Source organism: Colias eurytheme, chromosome 19 (genome assembly GCF_061535395.1).
Source record: "Colias eurytheme isolate Ceu_HAF_F1 chromosome 19, ilColEury1 Martin Lab GWU primary, whole genome shotgun sequence".
NCBI classification, from domain to species: domain Eukaryota; kingdom Metazoa; phylum Arthropoda; class Insecta; order Lepidoptera; family Pieridae; genus Colias; species Colias eurytheme.
In genome coordinates, this window is record NC_142998.1 from 7,283,585 (window position 1) to 7,297,462 (window position 13,878).

The following is a 13,878-nucleotide window of genomic DNA, read 5'->3' on the forward strand; positions in this document are numbered from 1 at the left end:
TGTTTTAATGTTATGTTACTTGGCTAAACATCTGCGGTTCGACTGTAAAGAATGCTAAGGAATGACATAAATGACTGAACTAAGATTATTTTAAAAGATAATTCTGTATGAAAATTACATCAAGGAAAATCGCAGAAATGCATTCCGACCATATTTTTATGGTGCAATAAGGTTATGTATTCGTATTATTATACGTATACTTTGGTAATTTAGTGTGGTTTAAAGTTATGGGAAAACATTGAAACGTATGTATGTATGTATGCGCATAATTTTATTAAGAGCTTCTATCAGAAGGCATTATAGTCATATGATTTTCCAAGATGATATGGCTTCCCTAAAAATAGATGATTAATTATCTTACTGTGAAAATGCAATTCGTGTGTTGCACGCACATAATATTTATTTTTTTATTTTAATATAGGTTACACCAATTTTTATAATAAGTAAATGAACGTATACAAAGCTCTTCTTTCGATATATAACCTTCGAGACACACAAACACACACGTAAACCATAAAAGACACACACACACACACACAATGCGTAATATGTTTTATGGTAGGTACCTAGTATTAAATGAACAGCCAACATTAATAATGTAGAGCAGAACCTCAGAATATTTCTCCACAGATCTGAAATCGTATCTTTTACGAATTATTATGTCATTATATTATGGCCTAGTCAATGGACTTGGCTACAAAAAAAGATATACAATACTTAAGGAGCTCGAGACATTTTTAGGAGCTTTTGATTGGCTGCACCTGTCCGTTGTCGGTAAGTATGTCAAATATAACACGCTGAATATCACCCGAAGCTCAGTGATGTGAATCTAAAATTAAAATATATATATAATTATTACAATACAGTAACATGCCCTTAATACTTTTGGAGAGAAAAATATGTTAATTCAAGTGTTATTTCAATAAACATTAGTCGTATAAAAGACGAGTTCATACTCTCAAGTGCCATTAATGATTCCAAAAATAATCTCATTTTGTGTCAGTCTTCACATTGCTGCTTAAAAGTAGCACAAGAACATAATACATTAAGAACAAGCGATATTACTTACATTAAGACAGCTGCTACTAACGATCGTAGGACGGAATCTTGTAGGATTAATAAAATTTATGTGAAGTCGTCCAACGTTTCGGAAGTTAGATATTGTTGCAAAAAATATGTAAAATAGCCACACATATTTTTTGCACTTTTATTCAAACTTTTCTAATTTCTTATTTTCAAATTACGTCATCAGAATGCATTACCCAATATATAATATTAGCTTAGTAAATGTCCTACCAAATTATTGCAGTTATGCGAAAAAATTCTCAGAGATGATTTATTTAAAGCGGCTTGAAAACATGATAAATCGTTCTTTGGAAAATGCAGGATTCCGTACTTATCCGGCATGCCTGTCCCTTGTCACTTGGATATTATTACTTACTACATATTATGTTTATTTTTTTATGAAATATATGTGTACAAGATTCTTCGTATTTATCTATTTAGTACCGCACCCAGGCGCCTGGTATGCGTAAATTACTTATATTTATAGATAGTACTGTTCAGTCGTTGTTTCACCAGATCGGAAGTGGCAATGCGCCCAAAGTTGGAGCATATCCAGAAAGTACCTTTTCACATTTGCTCTAAACTTATCAAGATTATAAGGGTTTGGAAAACTGAATTTGGTAGAGTTTCCTTAAATACATGATGTATACGTCAATAAATATTAGTGGATCGTGTTTATTGAACCTGTAACTGGCGAACTGATGGATGTAATCCAATCCATCACTAAAATCAGACGTCTATCAATAAATACTGAACTGACGAATCACGATATACTTTACGCGTTCGTTGCCTCCGATAAGGAAAATACATAAAAAAAAAACAAATCATATCTTACATATTAAATATTATTTCCTTCACACACCCTTCACCAATCCGCAACATAGAAAATTCTGATACAAAACGTTATTGTTGGTGTACTGGGAACAATCTTTTGAAATATTATTTTCTTAGCGTGTTCGTGGTATCGTTACTATGAAGAAACTATGAGGGCAAGGCGAAGCTATGCAAGGAATGGTTTATTATTGATTGTGAAATCGAGAATCTGTCTTCCAGCTTTTTTAATTATATTCAAATTCAAATTCGTTTATTCAATTAAACTTAATACTTATTCCTTTTAAAACAAGGAGACCGATACAGTAAAACGGCTTCAGGCTCTGAATAATAAGCTCCAAAAATAAAATATCATCAATCATTTTTTAATCTTTTTCCATCTAGCCAAGTACTAAAAACGTAGAAATTTCTCTGAATATCATCTAATTTGTCAAGATAGGCAGGTCTTCAGAAGCCAGCTCAACTTGAATAAAACGTCGGAACATTTATTAACGATTTGCTTTTTTAATACTAAAATAATAATAGATTTATAAATAAAGTTTTTCATATTTAGTAGGATTTCAATTGCTATGAGAATAAACTGATGAATATGCAAAACAATACATACATAAAAAAAGACGTGTGGCACTCGGGGACTGCCGCGGTAAAGCTATTGCATGCTATGCCTTCAAGCCACACCTCCGTGTCCGTCGGAGTGGGGAGCGTGAGGTTTTTTCGTTACGGAATTTCTGGATTCAGTCCCCGCGCTCAAGGCCCGCGATAGAAGCTATGCAATAGCTTGAAAACATACATACCTTTTATTAAACACAAACATTTAATAATACAGAGAAGAAGAAAAATTTACGGACTAAAGGTTTAATACTCGACACAAACATAATAAACAAATATGCATAATTGTTTGCTGTCTAGTCTATGTTTGTATTACGTTATTGTCCTACTAATATTATAAATGCGAAAGTTTGTGAGGATGGAGGTATGTGTATTTGAAGGTAGGTATGTTTGTTACTCTTTCACGCAAATACTACTGAACCGATTACAATGAAGTTTAACACACATATAGAGGGTAACTTGGATTAACACATCGGATAGGTTTTATCCCGGAAATCCCACGGGAACGGGACCTATGCGGGTTTTTTTCTTTGAAAACGCGGGCGGAGCCGCGGGTGGAAAGCTAGTTTGTTATATTTTACTAGTAACGAATCCCAGGCAATTTCTGATCCGTATCCTCTGATATACTCACATAAAGTGTTTCCTATTTCTCTTGAAGTTTTATTTTCATGACATAAAGCTAATATCCTTCTGTGAGATGAAACCTTTATCTCCTTACGCTATTCTAACACCCATCAAAAAGTTTGACGGTTCATAGATTCAAAAGGAAAAGTAACTACGCAGCTATTTTTTTGTTTTGCAATATAAGCATTAATCGATACTCACATTAGATAATTATTGATAAAACATTTGATATTTTCGTCCATGTTATTTAGGACACCTGTTTTAAAAGCAATTTAAAATGTATTCAAGTTGTTAGTTTTTTGAACCGCGAAATAGATTGGAGTTTAAATCACGCAAGGCACGCTACATCGGATAACCGATTTAGACGTGTTTTTGTAGAAATATAGTTCAGTGTTACACCACGTGAATATTTAAAAAGTAAAAAGGCAAATGTAAAAAGATAGTGCAATAAAAAGTTGCTTAATATATTGTGTTGATGCAACTTTATTGAAGCTTATGAAATTTGAAATTATTAATTGATGCAAGCTGGATTTATTCAGCTAAGAAGTAGTTAGTTCTTATTTAAAATGAAATATTTTTTACGAATTCTTAATCTTTGACCATGTAAAAAGGTAGTGCAATAAAAAGTTGCATATTATATAGTGTTGAAGCAACTTTATTGAAGCTTATGAAATTTGAAATTAATTGACGCAAGCTGGACTTATTCAGCTAACTGCTAAGAAGAAGTTAGTTCTTATACTTAACAATGAAATACTTTTTTGACAGAGTGAAACGGTCGTTCAAACAAAATGATATAACGCTATTAATTATTCTTGATTCATGTTTTTGTTTATACATAAGGTACAAATAATTCTTATAAATCAATTATCATATCAAATAATAAATAGGGTACTTAACAACGCATATTTTTTTTTATTGTCTTCCCTTGTTGTTTTTAACAACCAGAAATTGATTAAAAATATGGAAATTGTATCCATAATATTTATTTTCTATTATATTTAGGAATTAGACAGATTAATTATTATTTCTTATTAGATTAGTAATCAGGTGCTGTCTCAATTAATCTTCAAAAAATAACAAAAGATTAGGCTTTACGCTATGATTTATTAACCGACTCGGCTCTTAAATTATAAGAGCTAACGGAAAGTGAGTAATATTTCTATTAATATATCCGAAAATATGATATTGTTGATTATATTGTATTGGATGTAATAATGAAAGTATTACTCACATATCGATGTGAGTATTCGGAAATTACTTTTCTTAGAAGTATAAATATAAGGGAGATAGACAACATGAGGATAATTTTATTATTTTCAAGATGGATTATTATATTTTTAATGTGTTGGTAGAACTAAGTAGAAAGGTTGGCCGTACCATGATGTCTTTAAGCAGTACTATTTCCAGAGTGGATACAAGACAGTGTTATATAGGTCGTATAGCGCCATCACTTTCCCACACTGGAAACAATACTGCTATATGACATTATGTTCAGTCTCCAGAAGATAGCGATATACTTAAGAGCTTCTTATGGGACAAGCAAATCGTCTTTTGTTGTAGCAGTACCCAAAGTAATACTTAGCCTGCGCTCAAAACTCAGAGCGGTTTAGATTTTGTCGGAATTTGGAATAAAGCTTCGATATTCAAAAATAATACTAATATGAATCTTTAACTTTAATTCTTTTATCTTTAATCTTTAACCCATGTAGAAGAAAGCCGTTGATTACACTTTTGTGGCTCAAGGACTGCAAGGATTTTTAGGATGTCAGAATGTATTATAATATGCTAGTTGTATTAACAAAAAAAATATCGAGGTGTTTATTAATGTTTTCTTCCATAGTATCTAAATCATTATTAATTAAAGACTAATTGTACAAATAAGATAAAGTAAAGTCGAGGAAAAGAGAGAAAAAAAATAATACTATTTCTGAGAAAAGTTCCAATCGGGTGTATTCAGAAATATTTTTAGGTCAAATTTTTATGGTTTATCTGTATCCAATGTTCATGTACATACATAAACATACTATGTCTGTAGTCTGATTAAAGTTAAGCTTGATACAAGAGACGCTTTCCTATAAAACCAGTTATTCGCATCTATAATAACATAATAAATTATCAAACCAAAGAAATTTTGCCATGTTGCTATAAGTTCAACGTAATGTTTTATAACATAACATAGTCAAATTATCCATACTCATCATTTAAATTAATATAACACATGTATTTAATAAAAAATGTGACAAATATTGCAAACGTGTGACATTAAATTTCCAACTGAAATTATATCACCATTAAACTATCTCAAGTATTCTTGAAAGCAGCTGTTCAACCATTTCACACCTTAATAAACAGCGTATGAAATAATGCTCCAAAATTGCGCAGACAATAATTGTTTCAGGACACAAGTCAGCCAGCAGCCTGCGTTCAGTTGGTATAGAGCCTTCGATCGCGTAAGTTGTGTGTGATGAGTCTAGTATGAGCTCGTAAAACTTTCATACGAAATAAATAAAATTATTTACTATAGTTAGGCAGTTATGGTGTTGTTTAGTGATGTGCTAATAGTGTGACAATGTGAATGGAAAATTAATAAAGTTTGCAGAAACTTTGTGGACGATAATGTAAGTTTGGGAGTTCTGTGTCGCATACGTGCATTACTTTATACAATATAACGAAGTATTAATAAGACAAGATTACATTCAGTTAATATGTGAATAAAATAGTACTCAGGAATGTCTACAAAGGAATCAGAATATTATCAGAGTAAATTTTTGATCTTAATAATACAAATACTATAACATTAACTTTATTATTTTAGTCGCTGTAAAATATTTTACCCTTGCACTGCCGTGCCCCCGCCATGAAATTACTTTTAAATAACATCATATAAAAGTTTAAAATGAATTCTTATAAAATAAACTCGAGGAATTTCAACTACATGTAATTTTAATTAAACCAATTTTTAGGTACAGTAAATAAACATTGTATAAAATCAATCGATCGACGCTGACGATGCATAAGTAAATGTAATAAAAACTCCCCCTTTTTCAACCCCTTTCCTTCATTATTCCACCCGCTGAAAGGATAAACTTCCTTAAATTCTTTTCTTAATATTCAAAAGCGCCTTTTCTCAAAATATTCCATGCAAAACTTACTAAGAAATAGCTATTCTTATTTCGATAAAGTTGCGACTAATAATAACAAATATTATACGGTGTAAGGATAAACTTACTTAAATTATTTTCTTAATATTCAAAAGCGCCTTTTCCTAAAATATTCCATGCTTCTAAGTTACTAAGAAATCGCTATTCTTATTTCGATAAAGTTGCGACTAATAATAACAAATATTATACGGCGAAATCCTTTCTTAGAAAGATTCAATATTCACTTTCTCTCGTAAATTTCCTATATTTGAATAATGCTTATGATATCTTGAACAATAATCTTGTATCAAAATTATGATTATTCGAAATGATTTTATGACTTCAAAATTGATACAACGGTACTCAGAAGGTACCTGAGTACTGAAGAGTATATTATTGTTTGTTTATATTACTTCCGTTGAATATAATATTTTAACAATACTTTAGCTTATAATTCAGTAAGCATATAATATAACACAAAATAACAGGCCATATACAGTATATTGCGTAATTGTATTTAATATTGTAGATAATATAATTAAATAGGCAATTCATAGAGCGTCTATGAATGTTGTAAAATAAAGGGTTTGTACCTAAAAGAAAACACTATAACATTTTTAAGTAGAACATTTATTATTATGCCAGAAAAGCAACCAATATAATAATATTTATGTATCGTCCTTGTGTTGATTTGTAATGGTTTATCTAAGAAATAACTGGAACCGATCTGAAACTGACAGGGTACTTAAGGAAAGTCTTAATTAATTAAGGCGTCTTTTATTTACATAGTCAATGAAGATTGGATAGAAAAATATTTAGTAATTATAAACTTCTCTTCCTTTCTAAGCGTAAAATTTGTATAGTGTATTTGATTAAAGAACCCTGCCACAAATGCAATGTATAGTAGATACACGCTACAAAAGTGGATGATGAAACCTTTCTCTTCGGGGATTAAAAATTCAATTAATACATTCGAAGTAAAATTAAAAATAACAAACACCGATGAAAACGCGATCAAACTCAGATGCAGTAACTAGTAAAAATACGAAAGAAACAATGAAATTTTCCAGTTGATTGACTTGTTACGGCCAATGTTGATTTAGCAAGCAGTCCCAATTGAATTCGGTCGAACGTTTGATCCCACGTCATACATTTATTAGAAATGACAGCGTATTGAGGACTGTCATTTTATGGTTTTATAATGTTTAAATGACAAAGGGGTTTCTGTTTTCTTTATTCCCTCGAGCTTTTGATCCAGTTTTTGTGTATTGGATAGCCCCTTCTGTAAATAAAATACTAATATTATGTTTGCTGTCAATATTTATAGAACCTCATAGGGAAAATTGGGAAATTCCGTTAAGAAGCTCTAAAAATAAAGATGTAGAACAAGAAAAGGGTGAAATAATAAAAATATAATTTGGTTTTTGTTCCTCAAATAAACCTTCGTTCTGAAAACGGATCATGTCGCAGCTCAAATGTTACCATTAAACATTTTGTTCAAACATTTTACCTGCAGCTCTAATGTGTCGAGTTACATAAGGCTGCAGTTTGCAGAATAACGGCTAATTTTAAGTCAAACACGTATATAGCAAAATTGTAAGTTCTCTTATCTATCTTAATGTTTAGATTAATTTCAAAGAATATTTATAAATTATAAACATTTCGTATTTAAAATATAAACATTTACGGGGGAAAATGATAATAATTGTCTGTAAAATGAAGCAAATGAAAGTGCATTTGAATTTTATTCGTTAATTAATAAAACAATATGTCGCTCTTTAAATGTTTAATTAGTTTATTTATACCCACTATATTATTATGACAATTATTTTTGCGCTTTCAAAAGGAATCTTTTATAAGAATTTTCTTCAGTGCTGCATATTGTGGTGTTGTATAGCCTTCTTCGATAAATTGCAATCCAACACATTAGCATTTTTCAATTCGAACCAGCTGTTCCTTAGATTAGCGCCTTCAAGCAAATATACTATTCAGTTTTATAATATTAGTATAGTTTTATAAACGAAAAATACGTTGCTATTTATTTATTTTTAATAATTTGTTCTTTATTGCACTTATATAAGAGAGAAAAAAATACAATCATGCAACTTAAAGATAGCTTAAACTAAGTACAAATGTCGGGCTTTTTGCTATAGAGCGATTTCTTCCAGACAACCTTTTATATTACGCACTTTATATTGTTTTAGGAGAAAATTTCTAAAGACTATTAGCAGTTTCCTGAAATTTACGAACATTTATGAAACATTTTGAATTTCCACTAATCATATTACAGTTTTCCAAAAAGCTCTGGCAACAATTCCACTAAATATAAATACAAAGTGATTAAATGCAGGACAAGGGACGCTACTTAAACCAAAGAGATACACACAGAAATATGAAGTATATAAATTTACAAAAAAAAATATTTAAACTAACAAAGTTTGTGTTGTGGTATTTTAATGATATTGGATCTGTAGGAATAATATGGGTTACTATTTTATGCTATTCTCTATATAGCTGATTTAATTTTGCTTTTTTTGTAACTTTTAATTAAATAAAATTAACTTCTAGCTTATTTAAAGATGGGGAAAGTGTGGTTGGATACATGTAAAAATTACGATATTATGAGACTGAAATTCTTTTGTGCAGTACTGAAATTCATACCTACTAATGACTATTTGTCAATAAATGATCATTTATCAATTTCATTCTGCAGAAACATTTTAAATAAAACATGGCTGGTTTAACGGGAAAGGAAGATAAAACGAAACGGAACACTGTTAAAGTGGCAGACGAGGTGTAATATTTTAAACAACACGAAATAATTTTTTGTCTGACCTTTTGCTGTTTTTCTGAGACTAATAAAAAAATAATTTCATCCAATACACTAATAGATAATACGTTCCTTTGAGCGTTAATTAAAATTGATCAAATTCTAATAACTAGAAACGTCACGAACAAGTTCTTAAGGTAAGGTAAGTTCTAAAGGTTCATCTCGATAGAAATATATTTGAACACTATATTTTCTTGTAATATACGTAATCTGAACATTAATTTTCGTGACTTTTATCAAAGAGAAATCATAATTATAATAACCAAGCAATTTTACAAAGCTTAAGATTTATCACTGAATTTGCTTTTCGTAAAAATGTAGGTACATATTTACGAAAATTCCAACAATTTTGGTCATTGAACGAACTTATACATGTCATAATTAGACACAGTCATTACGCTTATGTGCTTAGCGTATCAAGTCTACGTAATTGTCTCTTTGACAATGAGAATTTCAAATGAGCCAAGAGTGTGTCGGATGCGATAATTAGTCTCGTACATACATAAATAAAGCGAAAATTCTCATTTTGGGGTTCCGTGTACATTCACAAAACCCTTGATTTGTCGTGCATCCGACCATTTCTCCGTCTATTTGACTAAAACCCTTTAAAATGAACTGCTTGTCAATGACAAGTTTCCGTGCTATCTAAATTAAATCCTAGTAAATGAATTTCCGTTGTGCAGGATTTTAATTAAATTGTTTATTTTTTCCTATTCTTTTTCGAGGAATTTATTGTATGTATGCTATAGGGATTTCCAGTCTTCGTATTTTGTAAACAATGTATCGTTAAGCGTACAAATATGTAATTGAGAAATAAAAATTAATTTGTGTTTTCTTATAGCGCAAGAAATATAATAGATGTACCTCAATAAATAAAAAAGACATAACATACACAATGATTTTAAGTTACAAAATGAGTTAGACAATTTAAAATAAAATATAAATGCCTTTTTCGAATATTTTTTACACAAAAACAATCATCACCAGTCATTATCTCCATTAATATTTCCCACATATAAAAAACTCGTTTTAGTAATTTGTTCGTTTAAATATAAATTTTATGGTGTTAAACGGTTATGACCAGAGGCGGCTCGTGACAAAATTTTATGGGTGTTCACTTGAAATAAAACACTGAAAATACATGGTGTAAAGCAGTACATTTATCAAAAAAATTACTTATAAAGGAAATACCTACATACGTCTTTCTTTTTGGTGTGCAAAAATATCTATAACTTAAAGCGACAAGACATTCGTAAATATCTGTTGTTGCTTTCATCACAACCACACAACCACGGTTTTTTTTACATATTGTTCAGATTTAAACACACGCGCATATGTTTTCGTTTTTGTCGTACATTTTTGCGTAAGATCAAGTTCAGGCCGTGGCGGTCCCTTAGCTTTACATTCAAGCCGAATTTGTAACGTTTTATCACACTTTTTAATGAACGCCACATTATAATTATTGTTCATTTTAACACTCACAAGTAATACTGATAAGTACAGGCTATTTCAACACGTATTTTATAATTTTAATTAGAAAATTGCATGAATCGCGCGCGTGCATTGAAGTTGACTCGAGAGTCGAGTGTTTGTTTATATTATAGAAGTAGCAACTGGCAACGTCGCAATCGCTGTCCTGCCGGGCGGTAAAAACGAACCGGCAACGTTTGCGGGTGCGGCGCACCGAATTTTGCTACTTTTCCATAGAAAATCTTTTGTTTCACGCGCAGGGCTCTGGCAAAACCCTCTCTTTCACTCCTATTGGATTTCGTATTAGGAAATGTACTAAATCTTTTTTCATTGGAGCGCAATCGTGAGCGCACCGCTTCGCGCGTTACATAATACAGTAGGTAGGTAGTACCCATACAGGTGTATGGGATGATGGAATGATGGATATATTCATTGGTATTAACAGTAGTTTTAAAGATTACGATTGATTTTAAATAGTAATAATTAATGTTAATAATTAAATTAAGGAGTATGATTTTATTATAATTATTTATGGGAGTTCACTGCACCAGCGCTCCTTAGGGCGAGCCGCCTCTGGTTATGACTTGAATACATCAGAGAATCATAAATCTCTTATATTGTTTAAATCTTCTTTGTTTTATTTTTTATAAAATACATTATAATATTATCTATGCTTATATATTATTTACTGTTTTTATAAAGTAAAAAAAAATATATTTTTAAATATGAAGCTAATTAAATATTACTTGAATAAAATAAATACGAAAGAATAGAAAGTATCTGATTGCGATGCGGGATTTGAACCCGCATCTCGCAATGCGTACAACTGCATTACGACAATGCCTTTATAACTTTTGATAACATTTTTAATTAACTTTTAATTTAACAAATTATTTTATTATAATAATATGAATGACATTGTATCTCAATATCGAAACTAAGAATAGCCATGAAATATATGTAGAAAAAGAGCGTTGGCACATGTGTCAGAAGTGAAACTTATTTGTCGAGATTCAAAGATATTTAAAAAAAACAGTCGCTATACTCCATGACGTGACGGCATTGCCATCACGAGACCTTGAAATTTTACTCTCAACGCGCCTAGAAATTTCACCTCAAAAATACAAAAATATTATAACAAATTTAAATACATAGATACATGCATTACAAAAGATAAAAGAAGAACAACTGTTCAAACAATGACATAGACGTAACGAAAATTTATTTTCAGTATTAACCAGTGAAATATACATCTTTAAAAATATACAGGAGGCTTCAAGATTACTGGGCTTTAAGGCTCGTTCGGTTAGAAATCCTGAACACGATTAGAGTTCACGGGATTGCATTCAAAGCAAACATGATTAATGACTTTCTGTTGGGAAGTAGCAACCTCTTATTGAATAGGTAATATTTTTCTCTATATAAAGCATAGGTATTATATTTTTATCTATATCTATACTATGTGTATTTATAATATTATAAGCTGAGTTTGTTTGTTTGTTTGTTTGAACGCGCTACTGGTCCGATTTGAAAAATTATTTCGGTGTTAGATAGCCCATTTATCGAGGAAGGCTATAATAAGCTGTATATCATCACGCTTAGACCAACAGGAGCGGAGTAGTACGGGTGAAACCGCGGAGCACAGTAAGTATTCAATACCTAAATATATTTCCACCCGCGGCTTCCCCCTCGCAATCAAAGAAAAGCCCGCATAGTTCCCGTCCCGTGGGATTTCCGGGATAAAAAGTAGCCTATGACTTATTATGAGTCTTCAGCTACCTACATACCAAATTTCATTGTAATGGGTTCAGTACTTTCTACGTGAAAGAATAACAAACATCCATCCTCAAAAACTTTCGCATATATAATACTACTACTAGCTTACCGCCCGCGGCTTCGCCTGCTTTGTTTAAAACCTAATAAATTATATACTAAAACCTTCCTCTTGAATCACTCAATCTACTTAAAAAAAACGCATCAAAATCCGATGCGCAGTTTTAAAGATTTAAGCATGTATGCTTCATTACATAAGGACAGAGAAAGCGACTTTGTTTTATAATATGTACCTAGTGATTACTAGGATAGAAAACAAGTGATAAAATATGTCATAAAAAGTTATAAGAATAATGAATTAGAGTTCTAACAGACGAACGGCAAGTTGTGAACGGCAGAGGCTACTTCAGCCGTCGCCACATGTCAACGGCAGTCGTCGGCACGTCGACGGCAGCAGTCAATATCTCGACGGCTGCCATCGACACGCAAAAACGGATGCCGTCATACGTCAAACGCTTGCAGTTTGCCGTCAACGCAAACTGCAAGCGTCACCTCCTCCTGTCGACGTCGACGGCAGCCGTCGACGTTTGGACTGCTGCCGCCGACACTTCGACGACTGCCGTCGACATGTGGCGACGGCTGAAGTAGCCTCTGCCGTTCACAACTTGCCGTTCGTCTGTTAGAACGCTTAGGTGGACGTGGCTTGATTTGTATTGTGATAGCAATTTTAATTACTTATATTGTGCTCGAGTCCATTTTGTATTTCGTCTGTGTTCAGAATTTGTAAGTGGCCACTTATTCTTATAATAGTTATTCGTAACAAAAATTATTGTAATTCGTTATGGACATAAACGGTGTTGTGATGTAAAAATATATTAAAAAAGCGTGTGTTTTTAAGTTTTTTGTAATCACAAATTATGATTTAAACTATGCATAACTTAAAATGCATTTTTGTACCTACGTATGAGGATAAAAAATAAACTTATTCGTTTCATGGCAAACAAAATAGTATCAACGTATATTTATCGGTTATTGATTGCAAAAAATCTCACGTTCAAATCGTACACAAATAGCTACTTGATGAATATCATATTGATTAAATAATAAATCCGTGGCTTCATATTTAAATAGAAAAAGTTTGACGTGTAACGGTGTATTTACATCAAACGAGCGAATGCTCATTCTAACCCTACTATGTCAAATTATTTTAGTTTAAACAGGCGTAAGGCATTCTTTCGTTGTTCTTAGTGCGTTTGAAAAGATTCTATGCAATGTTCTAATACTGAACAACACTGAATACGAGTTTTCAATTACACTAAAAGATCCCCTAAGAATGCTTTTGCTCTAGCTCTAGCTCTATGTTCGTTTGATGTGAATGCACCGTAATGGTGTTTCGTAACCTTGATATTCTTTGATTAGTTATTTAAATCAAGTTATGGGCTATAAATTAACAATATAAAACTTTGAATTGACTAATCTTAAAAAATATTAGCCAACTAATATAATATTAAGATGATTGTTGTAATTTTCACGGTT

At 31.4% G+C, this 13,878-nt stretch overlaps 1 protein-coding gene across 1 annotated transcript in view; it reads left to right on the forward strand.

The window, feature by feature from the left end:
• Positions 1-5,571: 5,571 nt before the first annotated feature.
• CrzR (corazonin receptor) overlaps positions 5,572-13,878 on the forward strand; it is a 38,390-nt gene continuing 30,083 nt past the window's right edge. Inside the window, exon 1 of the mRNA XM_090113324.1 lies at positions 5,572-5,747. The gene's annotated coding sequence lies outside the window, so the exon portion shown is untranslated. The remainder of the gene's footprint in view (positions 5,748-13,878) is intronic.